Source organism: Alosa alosa, chromosome 14 (genome assembly GCF_017589495.1).
Source record: "Alosa alosa isolate M-15738 ecotype Scorff River chromosome 14, AALO_Geno_1.1, whole genome shotgun sequence".
Lineage (NCBI taxonomy): Eukaryota > Metazoa > Chordata > Actinopteri > Clupeiformes > Clupeidae > Alosa > Alosa alosa.
In genome coordinates, this window is record NC_063202.1 from 26,759,127 (window position 1) to 26,777,425 (window position 18,299).

The 18,299-nt window shown below is 44.2% G+C and overlaps 1 long non-coding RNA gene across 1 annotated transcript in view; it reads left to right on the forward strand.

Annotated features, from left to right (window-relative positions):
- The window catches only part of LOC125307292, a 34,054-nt gene extending 16,011 nt beyond the window's left edge, over positions 1–18,043 (forward strand). The window contains exons 2-4 of the long non-coding RNA XR_007195682.1: positions 2,670–2,741; positions 17,408–17,534; positions 17,948–18,043. This is a non-coding gene — a long non-coding RNA (uncharacterized LOC125307292). The remainder of the gene's footprint in view (positions 1–2,669; positions 2,742–17,407; positions 17,535–17,947) is intronic.
- Positions 18,044–18,299: the final 256 nt, after the last annotated feature.

Genomic DNA, 18,299 nt, shown 5'->3' on the forward strand with positions numbered 1-18,299 from the left:
AAAAAAGCAACAAAAAAAAAAAGAAAGAAATGGAGGACATGGTGGGTGCTGTATGTTATCGTAGGGGTCCATGGTAGTACGGGATTAGGGTGGATTTTTGACGGCGTTTCGCTCTGAATTATAGCTTTTCACATGCCCTTCATTGTCATCTCTTTATACTTCAAACAAGAAATTGTCCAACTCTAATTAGTCGATATAATTGCAGCCGGATGAAGCGCTGCCAATCGGACCCAAGCTCGAGCAAGGTGGAGTGGTTTTGTTCTCCTTCGCTCCTTTTCATCTGTGGCTCCTGTTTTTTCCCCTCCTCTCTCTCTCCATTCCTCTCACTGTCTCTCCCCCTCTTTCTCAAAGAGAGAAAGGACCCTCTCGAGAGGTCTGGAGGTTACATGCGCATTATTAGAGCATCACTTGTGGGCAATTATGAGACCCTCAACATCCTCTGTACCTGCTGCAAGCTGCGGTTTATGGGGGACAAGTGCAGACATGAATAGGCCTTTTTGCAGCTGCTATGTGTTTCTCTTTGTATTTCACCCTCTCTGATTTTGACAGTGACACCGTGTGAAGCATTGTTTGTTTGTTGAGATGGAAGGTTTTAGTGCATGCCCTCTCAATGAACACTCGAGAACGAGAGAGACATGGTATACTACCTATATATCCCACTGGCTGTTTACCGGCAAATCGTTGGAAATTGGCACCATCATCGAACCGGCGGCTCTTGGGCTCTTCAGCAGGACTGCCGACCTTTGACTTCGGCCCCTGGTCCCTCTCCCTTACCACTCAACCTTTCCCCTGGAGTTCCTCTCCAGCTCACATCACCTTGAAGTACGCCGGTGATGGCTTTTCGGTTTGCATGTTGTCGGTGTGGCGCGGTGCTGCGCGACGCTCAGGTTGGTGTTGTCAGGTTAGACAGCTGAGATGGACCGGTCCTCCCCGCTCGGCAGGCCGTGGGTGGCCTCGGCAGTCCAGCCTAGCTGTGTTCAACAGTGGCGACAGCCTGGCATTGTCACATCATCAATCATGATTATAAATCCTAGTGCGTCCTTGCTACGTTAACTCTGTGACCCAACGCAGCCAATCTCAATTAAATCTCTGATGAATATATGATTCATCCACACGCACTGTCACTCGGCTGTCATTCATTCGCTGACAAGAGCCCCGCTTTTATTTTTGGCTCAGATGCAAATATCATCTGAGGGATTTAAAGAAAAAAATAAAGAAAAAATAAACAACTCTGAGAAGTGATTATGACTGGGAGGAAGATGTTCATTCAACACCAAAGGGGGTTAAGCCAGAGTTTGGCTGGCAAAGGCAGGGCCAACTGAGACATATAGCTCCAAATCGGAAAAGTTTGAAGCATTGTTTTGAATCTTAACAAGGGGACTTAGACAAGGAAAATAATTTGTCTTTCTCTTTTTTCAGCTTTCCTCTTCCCATTGCATGTAACCAAGCACATAAATAGCTATCTTAACACTTGATGCTATTTTGAATAGCGGCAGGTCTCTGTGGGTTTTGGGGAGTGAGGCAATTTGCTTGTGAACAGGTGCATTTTTAATGCTTTCATACAATTAGAACAGAGTTTTAGCAGAAGCATTTTCCCTCTTTTTTTTCTTTTTGATCGCCTTGCCCATTTCATACCTATTTTGAATTGATTTGGCTCTCTAATTAAACTGAGGCGAAAATGTTAATTACCTAACAAGGTCACCTCTTTCTATTACCAAATATAGGGTTGTTCTTTTTTTTGCAGATTTCCCCTCTATCAACATTCAAAAGGAAAGCCAGGAAACAGTGTTAATTGCCTATCCTCAACCCTATTTTAACTTTGCATCTTACTCATGTAGTTCCATATTTAGCCCATAAAAAGAGTCTTATTGTATTGTCATTCCACTGCCGCTGTTCTTCTGTCTGGCACAATGTGTCCAGTCATCACAAAATCCCTTTGTTTAAACTCTAGGGGATGCGTAGAGGAGAAGTCGTGGACATATGGAGCTTTTAAATGGTGGTCTATTAGAAAAGAAGGCTGTGTCAGATGTTAAATCATGCAGCTGCTTTGCATTTAGAATGTGATTAGGTTAGTTAGATGACATTATTTCTTTAGATTCCTTTGAGCTTAAATTTAAAAATATAATGAGACTGTCTTCTTTTGTGTATATTGTCTAGTGCCTTGGCCTTGAAACATTTGTTCCTTCTTGATTGTTATTGTATACAAAGAACCTGTTGTGTAAGTCATGTATGAGTGTCTTGTGCTCTTTCCAAATGTTAGTTGCACACTCCAAAAATCTCACTTTCTTTTTTATTATTCGGGGTTGAACATTCAAACACAATGAAGGACTGTTGTTAGTTTGTTTCTTAGTTTGTTTCCAAGTGTTCTAGATCCCACCAGCCTCACAGGGCCAGATGTATATTAAAAGTCTACAAGCATCCATATAGAAATGTGGTTTAGATGTGGGTGGAAATGCTCAGTATGTTTGCACCATTCTAAACAAATCCAATGCCATCTAAAGCGGCAGCTCAAAGTAATGGTGTTTACATTCAAGTAGGAAACAGCACAGAAAAATATGAGTTTTCTACAACTTATGCTCGCTGGGAATACTGATAATTAGTGCATGTTTGTTAAATTGTGAATTTGATGACTCTAAGAGATTCACAGTTTTATTTCATTTATACTATAGGCCCAAGTTCCACATACCCTACATCATGGAGATGGAAAAAACATGGAGGTCAGCTGGCCTTGAGGAGAAAAGGTAAAATCAGCTGCCATGATATTGTGATCATTTTTGTTCGGTACAATTTACGTGCGAACACTGCCCTAAAGAGTGGAGCAAATATGCATGTTCTTTCATTTCTCTTCATAGCTTTTGATGATGATGTTTATGTGTTAAAGCCGTTGTTAAACAGTATCTACTATTTACCATAAAACCTTGATTTAAAGCTGAGTCCCAATTACACCATGTGCTAACTGCATGTGAGCAACCGACTTGTCTTGTACTGTAGCTTTGAATGCTCTCTCAGTCCACACTAAATCCGTTATATATATTTATTGTGTCATATTTCTTGTTCAAAGTTGCAGAACAACATGGGCGACAGAAAAAAGAAATAGAAACGGGGGTCAGATAAAAGTTATGTTCAAAACGTTGCGCTGCATCGTGCTGCACAGCACTGTGCTCCAACAACTGCTCCCGAACCCCTTAAGAGATGTGCTAGTGACAAAAAATAGCATCTATGGGGTTTAGCCTCCTTGCTAACACGCTTGACTCCCAATACACTCAGTACACTTCACAATTCCGGATTAACTTATACTGGCAGATCAACTTCTTGGTTACGTCAATACATCGACAGATATGGGTCATATCTATTGTTGTTATCTTCAAGACTACCTTGTCTCACGTTAATGTAGACCGACTTGTGAAAATGTTGTGTGCCACTGCCTCCAGCAAATGGGAAAAAGGATTTAGAATGTACATTGCCAGCTACATTGACAACTACGAGGGTAAGTGAATGATGTGCATAGAGCCCATCCATGGCACAGAGTATATTGTTTCTCATTTGTTTAAGAAGTGGGTTTGGGGGGGTTAGCCTGGCTAACACCAGATCGATTCTCAAAAGTGAATTGGTCTGGGGACCCTTTGTTTGCTTTCATTTGTTCAAGTACAGCAAGCACATCTTATAAACATGTCTTAAATGGAGTTGTTTACTCAATTCCATAGAAGATACATGTTCGTGACATTTAATGCTGACACCCGTCAGCACAGCCATTGGTTTTGTTTAACAGTGCTGCTAATATCATTGTACAAAAGCCTGTTCCATACCGACTAAGCACTTGTGATTGGTTCCTGGATTTTTGGTGATTTTGGAAATTGGTGCGAGTTGGAGGATAGCCAGATTGGTCTGCAGAGCAAATGCAATTCACTCACAGGTTTGTCTGGGTTCACCCAGCCACACCCAGCCACAAACAGTGATGTAGCCTACTATAATGTTCAGATAAAGTATTCAGAATATTTCCAACTATCTTCAATATAATAGAATAATACATACACGTTGTATGTGAACCCCTATACTGTATGTAGCAATCAAAAGCCATTCAATCAAGCAGTCAAGCCATTCAGTCACGCAATCAAGACACGCAAAAGTTAACTACTTCAATTCATAACTGCTTATTGTAGGTTCTAAAATCAGATGAAGCCCTTTTATGAAAACCATTTTTGCACTGGGAGTGCACAGGCCCCCTCACCACACCCACCTTGCTGCAGCCCTGTACATATAATATTGTAATCTGTCCACCACTGTACACATATGTACACGTATGCTGTTGTACTTACCTGTTCTATGCTAAACTATAAGTATTTCCCTTCATTTGCACTTTTGGTTAGATGCTAAATGCATTTCATCAGCTATGAACTCTGAATAATGACAATATGAATCTGTGTTGAACTGTGCTGTGAAGGCCAGTATACTGTACAGGGTTTCTGACTTGGATCAAAAGGCATCATGTACAGCCACAGCAGCTAGTGGGGCAGGTGTAGGTCTTCTTTATTTTCAGCATGTCTTTAGACCTTTGACAAAACTTTGGTGAAATCTCACATCATGTAGATCTTTGGCCTTTTGAGCCTTGCTTTTTTTGTAAACCTATCCTTGAATTACTTGAAAAGGTTGACTTACTCTCCACCAATCTGATCAGTCCATAGCTGACCAGGACTTCTCAGTGTAGCCAGGTTGTTAATCCTGCATTCAGTGCATCATTTATCTGCATCGGAAAGCAATATTTCTAATGGTGTGATGTGATGGACTTGCCGTCCAATAGCACTATTGATTGCTGTTGTCCTGGCTGCTGCCATGTTGTTTTCCAGAGGCGTACCTTGACCTGGCGGAGAGCCCTGCCTGTTCTTAGTGAGACGTGCAGGGGATGGGGCCGCCGGGTGGGCAAGGGTGATGGGAGGGAAGCAGCAGTGAAATTAGGTGTGTAATGGGAGGTTGATGGGGAGAGATTGTGTGTGGTGACCTCAGCTCAAGTTCCTATCCTCCCCTATCTGCAGCATCCTGCCTTACCACTTGGCCATGCCCTTCTGTGTGCACCCTGTCATATACATTCACTTTCTCTCGGTTAGACTGTGTCTCTCTCTTTCTCTCTCTCTCTCTATCTATTTCTCTCTCTCTGTCTCTCTCTCGATCCCCATCCCCATGCTAGCCTGCTCGCCCCTTTGGCTGAAGAGATGCAGAATGACAATTATTGAAAACACAATTAAAATGGGTTAATCAGATTATTTGTACCGGATAAAGCCTTTGGGATGACATTGAAAGGTTTTTTTTTTTAAAAATCCATGTCCTTCTCCGAACAATGATTAAAAAATATGTGCCGTAGAATGTGGCCACTGTTGTTATGCCAGGGTTTCTAAACTGGTGTTTACATGCGAGTGCCATTGTGTTCCCATGGGGGGTTTCAAGCCAACTGGTTGGATACCATCAATGTTATGTAACTGTCCATGAACTCAAAAACAGTGAAAAAAGTTTCAGTTGTTCATTTGTTTAGTCATTTTGCACAGTGTGCTAAAGAGAGCAGTGCGGTTTGACAGGCCACTGACAACAGTAGCTGAATGGTTGACTAATGCTTAAATAGCAATTAATACAGCAGTAGAAGGACACCAAATTAAGCCATTGCCTCGCAGTGCGGAAGATCTGCAGTCATGACTGTGCCACACTCTCTGGCTAATGTCAGAGTCAAGAGGATTTTGTCTGTGTGTCAGATGAAAAGTTCTGTGCACCTGGTGGCATTAAAGTCATGTAAAGTCATTTGCATTTTGACTGAAATCAAGTAATGTACTTCATACCCATTTCTTAGAATCCCAAAAGCAAGCATCTGTGAGGACAGTATGTGCTAACTGTGCCTTTGAGATTTATTTGAGCCACTTATAGGCACCATTTCAGACAACCCAAAATGAGGGCCTTGACAATTGATCTCATTTTGTTGATTCAAATCAATCTGTGTCTTAGAGAGAAGAAATGTTTAGGGTTAGGCCATTAATGAAGTTTTAGTAGATATTATTCTGAATCATTTCACAAAATGTCATGACATGGTATGAGTAGGAGACGTACAGCCGCACTGTCTTCCTCTGCCCCCTCACTGGCCAGTCAGGTGAGGAATGTCATCTCCTGTAGTCTAACCAGGTTACCATTTGAATCTAAATCCATGCTTTATTCACAACAGCTGGTAATTTAGTATTATGGGACAATTAAGATATTTGACATCATCCACAATAAGCCAGGTCAAACACTCAACCTTATCCCCAAACGCTACCCCCCCCTCTCTGTCTGTCTGTCTCACACACTCTCTCTCTCTCTCTCTCTCTCTCTCTCTCTCTCTCTCTCTCTCTCTCTCTCTCTCTCTCTCTCTCTCTCTCTCTCTCTCTCTCTCTCTCTCTCTCTCTCTCTCTGTGTGTGCCTGTCCTTTTATTGCAGTGTCCTTCAATTGAATTCAGGTGTGCCCAGTAGACAAGGCAAAAGGTTGAATGTTCTGGTGAAGCATTAGAGTGAGACACAGAGAATAACATTAAACACTTCCATCCATGTATAACGTCGTACATGTGTGTATGGTTCATGTGTGTGTATGTTTTCATCCCTGCTCATGTGATATTGTGAACTACATTTCATGTTGTGAATGTAGACAAACAGATGTTATTTTGTATATTTGGGACAGTCACTGAGTTGGGCTGTGTCCCCACTCCTTTCCGATGGTTCACTTGTCTCATTTGGGCCAGGTTGTGATCAGCAACACTACACACATTGCACTAGCTATTATTCAGTGCAGGTTATGTGCATTTGTATGTGCATTTGGAAGTGTTATGGGATAATTAAGCTATTTGTGTGAGTGGATGCCAGTATAGGCTTTGGGGATTGGTCCAGATCTATGTATTTATGTTTACATAACTAGCTTACATTTCTAACTAACTTTCATTCTTTCTCTCTTCATTCCTTCATTCCTCTCTTTCACTTCTATATTTCTTCTCCTCCTCCTCTTCCCCGTGGTGTTTTTCTGTCCCTTTGTGTCTTTCTCCTCTCTCCATCTCTGCTGCTTGTTTTCCTATTTATTGCTATATTTATTTTTTGCTGAAAAGTCAGTCTAGTTCATTTGCTAGTCAGTTGGGCAGAGAGGCTCCCTATTCTAAAGCTTTTATTAACATCATGGCCTGCACAACAACAGCCCTGGAATCTATTATTCATTAAGTGTAACCAATATAAAATTTAAAACAGTGTGGTTTTTTGTCAAATTATGTAAGGTCAGCATAATTTTCTGCCTATTACTAATATCTATATCATCTTTGCCTTAGTCAGCTCTATTTAAATATGCAATCATTTACAGCTTTTGACTATATGTGTGTGCGCACCCAATTTCCAATATTCCTCTACTACACTTTTTATGCTGACATCAATGGCAAGCTATTAAAGACAGTATTTCATTATTGGTTCCTCGTCCCCAGTGGTTATTTACAATCCTATATATACTAAGCACTGATATTAAAGGAGACCATTTTAATGAGGTGCTATCTGCCTTAGCAATATGTCTTTCTCCGAATGAGATTGTGTTTAAAGATTTTATCAAGAAATGGCTGTTCGCTGGGGTTATGTTTTGTCCATGAAATATGCATTTCATATCTCTTTCATTTCATTAACATAATTTAATTTGTGCTTTGCATTCTGTGCATAATACATATTTGATTTACAAAACAAATATTTCCATTAGAAAATGAATTTCATGCAGGCAAAAGGCAGAACTGAATGATGTATTGTAAGGAAATAAGAAAAAAAGAATTATATTATCTTCTTACTCAAAAAAAGCCCTGGCAAGGAAAAATACTCAATAGACTTCTCTCTGTGTGTGTGTGTGTGTGTGTGTGTGTGTGTGTGTGTGTGTGTGTGTGTGTGTGTGTGTGTGTGTGTGTGTGTGTGTGTGTGTTTGTGTGTGTGTGTGTGTGTGTCTGTGTGTGTGCGCGCGTGCATGTGTGTGTATGACCGAGAGAAAGATAGGGTGTTTATGCTTGCGTGTCTCTGCATACATGTGCCACTTTGTGTGTGTGTGTGTCTGTGTTTTGTTCCTTCCCATGTGTGCGCATGTGTGTGTCCCTGGCTGTGCACATGTGTACTTATGTATGGGCATGTGTGTCTATGTCAACAATATGTAAATTTGCATTAGAACTGCAATGGAAGCAGAGAGTATATTGCATTAAGTTTAAAGCAGTATAACTCAGATTGATTTACATTGCGTACTGTGACAGTTTCTCCCTGGTGTTAGCTAAGTGTTCAAGCGGAAATGTGGCTTGGGTCTGCTTTTTTATCATCAATAAAATACAGAGGAATATTATAAAGATATATCTCTGTTTTCAGTGGCACAAAAGAGGAGCACACATCCATTTTAATTCGGTGTCATTTTTAAGAGCATGCATGGTTACACAGGAAACTATGCCATATGAAAAGGTGCTCTGTGTTGTATTTCACCCACCAGTTTGCCATATATCAAACAGCTGTGTCATCTTCATGATGCCGTGTTCTCAGCCTCTCCCAGCCAGGATGGTCTCCTAACGGGGGGTGTTCTCTAAATGTCTGTTTAGAGGTCTTTAGCCGCCTCCCCTTGTGACCCAGTCCTCCACGTTTAAACCAGTTCCTGATGAATTAGTGAATTCATTCCTTTCTGTTTCCTCTCTCTCCTCTGCTTTCTGGGAAATGCGACTAGTTTTAATTAAAGCAGTGCACTTTGCTAGTTTAAAGGCTATCAGTGGCTGCTTGATAAGTTGCGAGAGCTCAGGGCTTTGGATAACAAGGAGCGTTTAAACTGGCCCTGGCGAGTTCATATTAATTTGGCTTATCTCCCCGTATAAAAAATCCAGGTAGCATTGAGACAGATCCCCAGCTTTAATGAGCTCAAAATGTAAAGTCAGTGTCAGAACACTCCACTTTTTTATTTCAAAGGGAGTACGAAATAACTTGTCTGAGCTAAAAGCCAAACAGTGAGATCTATGTTTCAGAGGTAACTAGTATTAGGAGGGATTTCAGGCTTGTCTGACATGCGGCGTTGAAGGGAGGGCTTAAAATAGAAAGCGCAGGTATGCGGGAGTGGGGCTTATACCTGCGCTTGCCTGCGCCTTTGGCTGCGCTGAAGGGAGAACGATGAGAGGATCTTACAGGTTTTAAAATCTTTTCCTTTCCCCCCTCTTTTTTTTATAAAAAAAGGGAAATCATCCACCCATTTCATCATCGTCCTGCCATGAAGGTGATTGCCTGCCCGGCTATGGCTAAGTATTTCTTTGAGTCTGTGACAGGTATGTTTAAACTTTGCTTTCCCCGTGTGAGGAGGCAGAGCGGGCACGGAGGGAAGGAGGAGAGGGAGGGAAGGAGGAGAGGGAGGGAGGAGAAGGAGGAGAGGGAGGAGAGGGAGGAGAGGGAGGGAGGGGTGGAGGTAAGGAGATGGAGATCAGGCTTTTGTGCCGTGGAGGTGGTGAGTCTCTGGATGACTCTGTAACTTAAGCCTCCTCTCATCTCCATTTTAAATAGTTAGCTCTCTTGATCACAGGAAATCCTGCAGGAATATGTATATGAACTGCAGATATTAAAGAAAAGTGTTTTTCTTTTTTTTAATGTGGCATTTGAGGCCTGATTCACGAAAGCCCCTGCACGTGTTAGCACTCGCGAAGCCAACACCTCAGTAAAGAGAACGATTACAGGTCCAACATCGCAGCTTATCAGTTGGGCTTTGCATGTGATGAATCCCCTTGAACAAATTCAACTTTTGACTAAATCCCAGTGTTGTGCTGAGGGGCCCCGAGAAGAAGTCATCTTAAAGTTGCAGATGGTTCTCCACCACATCTGATCACTCTTCCAGGCTGTGTACACAGTGAGTACTTGCGGTCACTCTCCCTAGCACGGGTGTCTATATGGTGGATATGGACAGATATAAACTGTTTCAGTGCGCCTTGTTGTCCAACCGCAGGAGTCCGGCCGTGATTTGTTTGTCATCGGCGTTCATTTCTCACCCTCCTTGCCATCCATCCATCAGGCCCTTACTCAATGAGCACCTTATGGAGTTAGACATAGCTGAACAGTCAACGTCCCCGAGGAACCATGCATCATGCGCTGCTCTGCCTGACACCCAGCGTCTGAGTCCCTCAGCCATGGCACCAGAGGAACCACAGGGCTCCTGCAGACCGGGGACACAGGTACCACCGCCTGTTTGTTAACATCCCCGTTGGAGTCGGGGGCAGTGAGGAAGGAGGAGGAAAGAAAGAAGAGGAGGAGGAGCAGGGAGAGAGAGAGAGAGAGAGGGAGGAAAAAAATCAATCTAATACTGCAGAACTATCAGATCATATGAAATGATGGATTCTTGGTCGCAGCATTCAGCCTCTGTCTGCCGAGCTGTGCAAATCAATTCAAACAGACACAAAGAGCAAACACACGCGGTGCGCCACAATAGGAAATTGAAGCTGAGCCTCCCTTTTTAAAATATGCCTCTACATATTTGTCTTGTGGATTACCATTCTGAAATGAAATTTGAACAGTTACTTAAAATAATATGCAAAAGATATTTCCTGTTTTGCCGTGCCGCTTGTTTGTTGGAGATGTGGGGTAGCAGCGACATGGCCTCCGTGTAAACAGCACATGCGTGTGTCGTCCCGGTGATTATTTTTCATAAACATTTTTTGTGGGCTTTATCCACCATGCAGGAGGGTTGTGTTTCGTTTGGCTGTTTGTTTTCGTGTCGTTGTGGCTTTTGGGAAAAAATATTTTTAGAATCCCAGACCTCTCCTGATGGCAGCCGCCTGGTTGCTGCATCGTGTGAAATGAGCGCTAATAGTTTTGTGGAGAGCTTCTTCATTTTCTCGGAGAAAATCAAGCACTCGTCTTATTTGTATGATAATGATAATGGCAGTTGCCCATCTCTTGAGTAGTGCATTTTGTCAAATGCCTTCACAACCCAGAGGTAAAGTAGCTGTCATATTGATGAATGAATGTCAAGCGCATGTCATCGGGTAGACCTAAAGGTCATCAGTAGTCCTTGCATGGTCTAGCATTTTCCTAGTCACTCACTGTCATCACCCACTTTGTATATCCATAGGACAATATACAGATGTCACTGAAAATACAACACATCGATGTCATGCTATCCTACAGTGTACAGACATCATTGTCTTGCACACATAACGTAGATTGTGATGCAGGTGATATATGCAGTATGTGTTAATATATAGATTTTCCTGCTTTCATCAACCCTTAGTATCAGGATGGCTTGCCAGATGGCAACTGACAGTAGCTGATCTCTGGGGCTTCAACACAGAAAAGTGTGCTTTCAGGTTAACTAATCATTGTGTTACGTGTGTGTTTGATTGTCTTTGTGTATGTGTGTATGGAGCTGGTGGCTGGCATGGAACATGGCCAATCACTATGCCCACGTAACTTTTCAAACTGGCATCGTCAAGAACCAAAGCAAACAGTAGGTTCAGGCACAAAGATCGATTTGCTTGGCTCTGCAGACATTGTTTGAAATCTCCCAGCCCAGTGTGTTTGTGTGTGTGTGTATGTTATCACCAGCATAGAGAGAGAGTGTGTGTGTGTGTGTGTGTGTGTGTGTGTGTGTGTGTGTGTGTACGTGTACGTTATCCCTACCGTAGAGTGCACCGCAAGGCGGGATGATCTATAGGACTTTCCAGAATCTCCCCGCTGCCACTGCCTTCATAAAGCTTGTTTAGCGTGGCACATTCATTTCAGCTGCCCACTTCACTTGCACTCGCTCTGCATTGGTAATTGAAGTGATTCTTACTGTGCGGAACTGTGAAGGACACAGACCCAACACTGCCCAGTGGCAGCTCTTCTCTGCCTGCACAAGGCCTCACTCTCGCCCGCCATGGGCGGGCTGCTAGGGGGATGAGCCTTACCTCCAGAAGCTCTGAATCCTCTCCTGTGCCACTCACACAATGCCCCACTCCTCAGGTCACTGAGGGTGTGCAGGTGTGGGCTTCACTCCAAATGAGCCTTAATTACTCCATTGAAGTAATCAGTGGCTTGATTGGTACAGAGCTTTTTCTATTCTCCCTGTTGCCCTTAAGTAAACACTTAAGAGAACTGACAGGAATGGTGCCCATCAGTGAAAGCACCCCAATGCTAACAATTAGGTCTGTGAATTGGAGATGATTTGCAGCAAAATTAATTAAAGCTGTGTGTTGCGTGGCATGTATTTCCTTTAATCACTGGCTGAACTCAATGAAATACAACTTCCAGGACTTTTTGATACATATGCACTGGTGGACCAGACTGAGCTTGACAACACTGTTTGTTTGCGTTCCCAGCTGGATGGTGGATGAAGGTCACCACATCTGCCTCTCCCCAACCCCTCCCCTCTCCACTCTGCCGTCCCCCCCCCCACCCTGAAATCCGCTGCGTCCACTCGAGGGCCTCCTCTCCAGAGCCTCTCCAGCTCCAGCAGCCGGCTGCATATACACACACGCGTCGCGCAGGATGGACGGACACTCGAGCCCGCCAACGCGTCAGCTCACAACCGAGACATCTGGACGATTGTCACGGACGTTACGGTCGCTGATCGTTGACGTCTCCCATGGGGCAGTGGCGTGGAAGTCGCTCTTGCGTGAGTGGGAGTGTAAAGCAGATGCTGCCGTGTGTGGGTGTCACGCACAAGCAAGGAACTCACAGAAGTGTTTGCTATTTGTGAAATTTCAAAACACCATGTCAACTCGCCCAATCCTCATTACGGGTGCAACCTTTTTCCACTTGATTCTTTCTTATGCGTCCGTATGGATCGGTCACTGCAGTCAGGGATCAAAGAGCAGAAATGGGAGAGCAAGCAGCGGCTCGGAGTTGAAACGAAAACAGGATGAATGAATCATACCTTTTTACTGGAGCACCTCTCTCCGGTTGACAGTGTTTGTCGCTCATGATGGAGAGTAATTCTGTATAACAATTCAATGTAATGATATATAAAAATGGGTGATTACGCCCTAATTCAATTGCACAGTAATCAAATTGCAGTAATGGCCTTTATTTGGGACCTCAATTTATACTTTTCCCAGAAATCATTAAGCAATTTGCTCTTTAAATCCACTTTGAACACATGCACACACACATATACACACACACACACACACACACACACCACATACACAACATACTGGCACAAAACAGGCACACAATAGTGTTATGGTAAATGAGTAGAAGGCCCAGCTGGTTGAGTTGCTGGGAGCCGTAAGGAGAGGACCCTTGTCAGAGTCCCAGGGAAACAAACACGATTCGCCTTTGGTGCTTTTTGGATGGCCACACGGCCCTGTATGCCAACGTGCGGCCCTCGAAAGATGCTGGATTTCAAGTCTACAGGTGCGCTTTGCAGGTTGGCTGGCCATTTGTTACCACTGGCTTCTCCACAGTTGACACGTTTATCCCACCACCCATCTGCCAACGACACCGCCCCTCAGCTACCTGTTGAGGTCTGCCCTCCCTGGGCTGCCGCTGCGCTAACTTAACTAAGAGGGGGGCGTTTAGGGGCAGCGGCAGGCTCCCGTCTCATTCCCACACGCATGCACGAGCCCTCATGATACCACTGTCGGCGCTGATATGCATGACGTGCCATTCTGCATGATATCAGGTCCGGATGATTCCGCCGCTCGCTCTCCCCCCCTCACCCCTCGCCGTGGGGAGGCGGTGGCGGCACGGAGCGCTCAGGCACGACTGATTCCTCTGCCTCCTTAAGAGGCCTGTGAGATGCGCGACGCTGCAGGCTGTGTGGCATCCACTTAGGCGCAGACAGCTCCAGATAACCCCGCGCTCAGCAACCCCCCACCTAACCCCCACCCCCAACCCCAAACCACACAGCCAGAGGAGTGACAGACTGCAGCGCTTTACTACAGTGTCGGAACCAAACATGTGGCTTCCTTTTTCCTTATTTGCTCTTCTCTCTTTTACTGTGTCTGTATCTCAGCCTCCTTTACTTCACCCTTCCTTCTCTCAGTCTTTCTCTCTCTCTCTCTCTCTCTCTCTTGTCTAGTGTCTCTTGTCTCTGTCTCTCCCAGTCAAAGTGGCAGCACAGCGGTGGAGCTGTAAGAAGTGACTGGCTTTGATATCTGTGGAGTGGAGGCCTGCAGCAACGCTGCTCGGCTCCTCCTAAAGCTCTCAGCGCCGCGTGGAGCATGGCCCACACTCAGCCCGTGTGTGTGTGTGTGTGTGTGTGTGTGTGGACTCCTCACTCACACTGACAATCGTACTCTTATTCTGATATTGTTCTATACTTTTCAACTTGTCCCTAGAACTTTATGTTGCTCTCTATTCAGGGGGCAGTGTGAACTCTCCCAGTGCTGATTGGTAGGGTGAGGTGTGCGGTTCTGTGACAGCACATTTTATCTTCGCGTTTTATTCGCAAACAGACCGGATATGTTATTTTAAATATACAAACACTGGTGACATTATTGTAAAAATGCAAATCAAAACACTCTCTACTGATGCAAGTCCAGACACACACACGCAGAGCTGAGTCGGAGAATAACATTTGCACCGTTTTAAACCTCCACACCGCCTGGCCAGCACATTGGACGGCCCAGTGCCGATAGGTTGGTTTACTGTCAGTGGCAGATAGCCAGGGTCTAATGGAAAGATTCAACACAGCCAAAGAATTGGAATCATTTTTGTGATAAAGTCATATGTTCAGCCTTGAACAACTGGGAGATAATGTTTTGGCTCATTATAATTCCCTGTGTGTTTAAACAGGCGGCACAGAATGCAAACAAAAGCAGATGAAATTTGAAAAGTATTATCAATATTGCAGATAGCGGATGCCCTTTCCAATCAGCACTGGCATATCTCTCACTGCAAATGTATGGTTGAGTAGTTCATTCATTTCTATTAGCCTGTTGTATGTTTCTCTTTCCCTCATATATATTTATGCAGAATTTATGAAAAGGCCAAACAAACTGCCATTAGATATTCCTTTAATTCACTGAGCCGGCTGGCTAAAGGTACCCGGGTACATTTAAAAGGCATTAGTTTGCGGTGACTGATATTTTTCTGAGCGCTCTCCAAACGGCCATTTCTCACAAGCCACTGCTACAGTCCAGTACATTTATAGAAAGTGCTCTGTGTGTGTGTGTGTGTGTGTGTGTGTGTTTGTGTGTGTGTGTGTGTGTGTGTGTGTGTGTGTGTGTGTGTGTGTGTGTGTGTGTGTGTGTGTGTGTGTGTGTGTGTGTGTGTGTGAGAGAGAGAGAGAGAGAAAGTAAGTGAGTGAGTGCGTGTGTGATTCTTGCATGGGAGTATCCTTCTGCACGCCACTCTATGTATTCTTCTGGTCTCTTAATAGCAAGCTGCTGGACCAAAATAATTGTCATTTTCCAGCCAGTGGGCCTAAAGTCATACAACATAATGAAATGTCTAAAAAAGAGTAGGGGGGAAATGGCAGACAGGAGGCATGCTAAATCAAATGCTTGCAGATCTGAATAATTTAGTGGCATGTGAAGGCGGAGAGGAGGCGAGAATGGAGGGGAAGTGTGGAGTCTTAAGGATCGTTTATGTTCACGCCAGTGCGTGTTTGTGCATGTGTCTCGCTGACCCTGCTCACGCTGACCTCAGTGCAAAGAACAATCATAAAAATGAAGAAAGATCCGGTCCGGAAACCCAGCGAGGGCTTGTGCTTGTTAGCAGGCCAGGGTTGGGGGTGGATGTGTTGGGGAAGGTGCTGCTCCCGCCTGTCTCTCCTGCGTGCTTGGGCACTAAGTGTTCTCAGACAGAGTGATGGGTTGATTTAAGCTCTGGTGTGAGCGAGAGGAGATAAATGTCAGTGGTGCTTCTCACACACACACACACACACACACACACAACCCACCCTCGCAGATCCATCACCTGCTATTGAGGGTAATGAGCAAGGCGTGGAGGTTAGCACATTAAAGCAGACCGACCTTGCAAGGCACTGAAGAAAGGAGGAGGGGGGAGAGGAGAGAGGGAGGGAAGGAGGAGTGGAGAAAGAGAAGAATACCCTTCTTCCCTCCAGCCTCTGCATCTGCAGGACTAACACCTGGCTGACATTTTACACGAGCTCAGGTACCGAAAAACTCCCTTCTCCAGTAGATGACTCACATATGACCACACAAACAGCACTCGGTGGACTATGGAAAATGAATGCACATGTAAGACACACACAGAGCTAAGTGTGAAGCCGTGCAGCAAACGTGAGCATGTGCAGAGTTTGCATGTGCATGTGAGCATGTGCAGCAGTTTTGTCCAGTGTTGTTTGTGTGCAGCAGTTTGTAGTGTTGTTAGTGTTGAGCATGTGCAGCAGTTTGTCCAAGTTGTGTGCGGTAGTGTTGTTGTAAGCATGTGCAGCAGTTTGTCCAAGTTGTGTGCGGTGCGGTAGTGTTGTTGTAAGCATGTGCAGCAGTTTGTCCAAGTGGTGTGCGGTGCGGTAGTGTTGTTGTGAGGCTGCTGGGGTCTAATGGAGACACAGGTTTATTGTCACTGAAACAATTTGGCTGTGTGTGCAGTGAACTGCCTGCTGCTGGTGATATAGTGGAGCCAGCGCCTAGTCAAGGCTGACATATACCATCCAGTGATGACAGGAGACGGCGAACACACATGCACACACACACACACACACACACACACACACATACACACACACACACACACACACACTCCTAGGAATCAACACGCAGCCACTCAATAGCACTATCACAACCACTGAGTATGAGGATATGCTCTCTTTCTCTCTCTCTCTCTCTCTCTCTCTCTTTCTCTCTCTCTTTCTCTCTCTCACACGTTCTCTCTTTCTCATACACACTTGGAAACACACACAAACACTGTCTTCTCACATTTTTTCTCTGTTATAGTCCCTCCCTCTGTTCCATACACACGCATAAACACAAACGCATATGCACACAGAGCTGTTTATATTTAATCACTAACATACACTTCCTTTATGCATGTGCACAGTCGATCCACACGTGTGGTCGATTAGTCGTCTCTCTTTGCAGTTTACTCCTGCACTTGATACACACACACACACACACACACACACACACACACACACACACACACAGCAAGAGACACACACTGGCCTGTAAAGTGTTCAGCAGATCAATCCAAGTCATAACGTCACCAGTTCCATCCCAGGCAATGGAAAATTCCATATATAAAATATCACAATGAAAACCATCACAGTTATGCTTATAACACAACCCAGCACATCTGACAATGGCCTGACCAGATCTTAGACTTAGCTGGCCTCTCTAAAGACCACCAGATCATAGCTGAACAGTATATTATTGCCAACATATATTAAGGGCTTTTGTTTCTTTTTTAATATGTATGTATGCATACTATGTTTGGCATTCCATATTTATAAGGGTGTCCCAGGCTTCTCTGTGTCTCTGTGTCTCTGAAGTTTCCCAGCAGGGAGACTGTGAGAGGCATGAGCAGGAGCGTCCCCATGGGTCTTGTACGAGAGGAGATGGATAAGAGGAATCAGACTCAGCTGGCCTGGAGCTCAGGGCCAGACACGTCACCTCGAGGTTGCCAGTTTAATCCTCCCCCTTAAAGAGCACTGCTGTGGGACTGATACTGATGCATGTCGTGTGTCCTTACCCGCGCCATGGATCTCTCAGAGTGGACAAGCAGTCACACATGTTGCCTCTGTCAAACTGTCACAGAGAAATACATTTTTAATAATTTAATACAATTTAGGATTTTTACAGATTCAGTGACGTTATATTCTTGTAATAAATGGCTATTTAAAAATATTTAAAAGCTAGATGTTTTTTGCGCAAACAGTATTTGGCCTGGTCACAAAGGCCATGTAAAATAGCACATAAATATCAATAGCATAGAGATCTGGGAATGATATGATTGTGTGATTGGCACTTAAAATCAATCTATGTGTGTTGTGGGATTGCTTTGGCTCTAATGGTTTCCCTTCTCCATTCAGACGCGGCCGGGGCAAAGTTCTGATGTGTGAAATCACCCGCAGGCTCGTGCTGGGTGTTCCTTCCATGTCGTCGGCCTCAAAGTTGGATTAAAGAGGAAGTAAGTAAGTGTGCATATACAGAAAAAATGAGCGACTTCCAAGAAGTATTAGTTCTTTTTTTTTAATTTTAGCAAGATGAGGAACCCGGAATTTAAATGAAAGAATCGGTTTTCATCCAGCTAATAGTAATCCATAATCCAGCCAACGTGTCTTAACCACAATGTGGTTGGTCTGATTAACTTTAATGCTTTCCCTCTCCAATTTATTGAAATGTTGGAATGAGCACATTCCGTTTGGAACCAAAGACTGCTTC